We start from the raw sequence: 3,630 nt of genomic DNA on the forward strand, positions 1-3,630 counted from the left end.
CTAAGTCCCTGGGATTACAAGTGTGCACCACTGTGCCTGACTATTACAGTTATTTTAACATGCTTCTCAAAAATTTCAAGTTTTTATTCACTGTCACTTTCCAAAGCCACTTGCACATTTTTATGAATTTGTTAAGTAGTGCTTCACTCCCCAATACCCAAATATGTATGAGTTACCTATCACTGCATAACAAATTAGCTGTAAATTTAGAAGCTTGAAACAGTAATATTTACAATTTCAGTTTCTCTACATCAGGAATCCAGATGCAGGCTATCCAGATTCTCTCTTTCATGGTCTCTCACAGGCTACAATCATCTCAAGATTTGACCTGGCAAGGATTGGCTCCAAAGTTCATGCTTATGGTTGGCAGGATATAATTCCTCACAAGCTATTGGATTGATGATCTGAGGTCGTCACTGGCTGTTCATCAGAGACCGCTTTCAATTGTTTGCCACATAAACCTCCCCGTTGAGAACCACACAACATGGCAGCTTGCTCCATCAGACATACATAGAAGAAGAGCCAGAAATAGTGTGGGCAAGACATAGCATATGGCCTTTTATAACCTAATCTTAGAAAAGACATCCCATCACTTTTGCCTTCTTCTATTAATCAAAAGAAAGCCACTTGATACATATTATACTCAAAAGGATGTGATTACACAAGAACATGAAACCAGGAGGTGAGGATCATTGAAAGTCATTTTCAAAGCTGTTCACCACAGCAATAGAAACAACTTAGAGCGAAACACAAAAAGATAGTTTATAAAAATAACAACATTAGTGAGCTGTGAGACAACTTATGTGTGTAATTGGATGCTCAAAGGAAAGAAAAGGTAGAGAGAGAAAAATATATTTGAAGAAATAATTGTTTCAAATTTGATCGAAACTATAAATCTATAAATACAAAAAGCTCACCTAATTTCAAGCACAAGAAAGATTAAAGATAACCATGCCAAACAATCATAATCAACTTGCTCAAAACTGGTGAAACAGAGAAAATTTCAAACATAGATAAAGGACATGGGCTCTCCCTGTTCTCCATCATGGAACAGGATCAAGGCAAAAATGAGAACCCCATGTGGGAACTTTGCACCTGCAAGCTCTGCCTCAATATCTGTGTGGGGGAGAGTGGAGAAAGACTGACCTGGGCTGCCAAGGTATTGGAGCAACTCCCCAGCCAGACTCCTGTGTTTTTTAAATCTAGATATGCTGTCAATCCTTTGACATCAGAAGAAATGAAAAGATTGCTGTTCACTGCACAGTTTGTGGAGCCAAAGCAGAAGAAATATTGGAGAAAGGTCTAAATGTACAGGAGTATGAATTAAGGAAAACTAATTTCTCAGATATTGGCAACTTTGGTTTTGGGACCTAGGAACACATTGATCTGGGCATCAAATATGATCCAAGCATTGGGATCTATGCCCTGGACTTCTATGTGGTGCTGGGTAGGCTGGGTTTTAGCACTGCAGACAAGAAGCTCAGGACCGGCTGCAATGGAGCCAGAGAATCAGCAAAGAGGAGGACATGCGCTGGCTCCAGCAGAACTATGATGGGATCATTGTTCCTGGAAAATAAATTACTGTCTATCTAAAAGCCCAATAAAACATTTTCAGTGAAATGTTAAAAAAAGGAAAGGAAATAAAGAAAAAAGAAAAAGAAAAAGACATGGTCTGTAATAGAAAAATAAGGATGTCGGGTGTGGCGCACGACTGTCATCCCAGCAGCTCCAGAGGTTGAGGCAGGAGGATCATGAGTTCAAAGCCAGCCTTAGCAACAGTGAGGCTCTAAGCAATTCAGTGAGACCCTGTCTCTAAATAAAATACAAAATAGGGCTGGGGATATGGCTCAGTCGTTGAGTGCCCCTGAGTTCAATCCCTGGTACCCTCCCCCAAAGAAAAGAAAAAGAAAAAGAAGGATGACAACAGAGTTTTCATGAGAGACAATACAAATGAGAAGACACTGAAGCAATGTATTTAAAACATTCAAAAATATCAACTTAGAATTCTATACCAAGTGAAATTATCTTTCAAGGAGTACAGAAATGGGACCAAGGGGGAGGGAGGAGAAATTGGAAATGGGAGGAACTAATAACAAAATTGACCAGATTATTCTATGCACATGTATGACAGTGAATTCCACCTTCATGCATATGTATACAGCACCAATTTAAAAAAAAAAATAAAAAACAAATAGAAGGNTATATATATATATATGAATCTGGACTATTAACCCCACACAGCAGTAGTAACACAGCAGTAGAACACAGTTCTTCACTTTCTGAAAGAAGTAGGTTAAACAGAAGTTTAAATAATATCTAGTCTCAGAACATTATGTCTGAAATATCCAAATTTCAATAAAAATAAATTCTTATACCAGGGATAGGAAGATCTCAACTTGAATATAAAAAAAATCAATCAGTAGTTTCCAACACAACATTGTCATCAGATATTTCAGAATTATATGACAATGGTTTTGGAACATTCATCATAAAAATCCTTCAATAAGCAATTACAAAAATGACTGCAGTCAATGTAAAAAACCAAGTCTCAGAAAAGAAACAGAAGATATATAGAAGATCCAAATGGAACTTTAGAACAAAATTATAAAAAAAAAAAAAAAAAAACGAAAAAAACTTCAGTGGATGGGCTCAATAGCAGAATGGATGGGATAGAACTATCAGTGAACAGAAAGCTAGAACAACACAATTTACCCAGTCTGAACAATAGAGAAAAAATATACTGGGAAAAAAATGAACGAGTCTCAGTAACTAATAACAGAACTTCAAAATATATGAAGTAAAAGCTGATGAAATTTCAAAGAGAAATAGGCATTCTACAAGTCTAATTGGATATTTCAATAACTTCTCTCAATAATTCATAGAATAAGTAGACAGAAAATCAATAAGGTCATAGTTTAACTCAATAACACCATCAATCAACTGAATTTAATTGACATTTATAGAATGTTTCATCCAACAAAAACACAATGCATATCCTTTTCAAGGGAACTTGAAATGTTTACCAAAATAGACTATACTCTGGGCCATAAAATAATTCTCAGTAATTTAAAAAGAGTCAAGTCATAAAAAGTGTATTCTCTGGCTACTGTGAAATTAATTTAGAATTAATAACAGAAAGATATCCAGAAATTCTCCACGTTCTTGAAAATTGAATAAAATCTTTTAAATGACCAATGGGTTTGAGAAGAAATCAAGGGTAAATTGGTAAGCATTTTGAACAGCATAAAAATGAAAATGAAACATATTAAAATATGTGGGATATTGTCAAAGCAGTATTTAAGGAGAAATTTAGAACACTCAACATTTGTATTAAAAAAGAAGTATCAAGTGATTTGGAGATTATTCCTTAAGAAGCTAGAAGAGACTCTGAAAACTAAAGTCAACAGAAGAAATGAAATACTAAAGATTGATCCAGAAAAAAATGAAGTAGAAAATAGATAATAAATGTAGACAATTAATGAAATCAAAAGCTGGTATTTTGAGAGGATTAAAAAATCAATAAACCTCTAGCCAGACTTATCAGGAAAAGAAAACAAATTACTAGTTCATGAGAGAAATGATATCAATATAGATATTAAAATGAAAACAGAGGAATATTATAAACAATGT

At 34.8% G+C, this 3,630-nt stretch overlaps 1 pseudogene; it reads left to right on the forward strand.

Moving 5' to 3' along the window:
- The first annotated feature begins 1,025 nt into the window (after nucleotides 1-1,025).
- Nucleotides 1,026-1,622, forward strand: LOC107152485 (annotated as a pseudogene).
- Nucleotides 1,623-3,630: the final 2,008 nt, after the last annotated feature.

This window comes from Marmota marmota, unplaced genomic scaffold (genome assembly GCF_001458135.2).
Source record: "Marmota marmota marmota unplaced genomic scaffold, marMar, whole genome shotgun sequence".
NCBI classification, from domain to species: domain Eukaryota; kingdom Metazoa; phylum Chordata; class Mammalia; order Rodentia; family Sciuridae; genus Marmota; species Marmota marmota.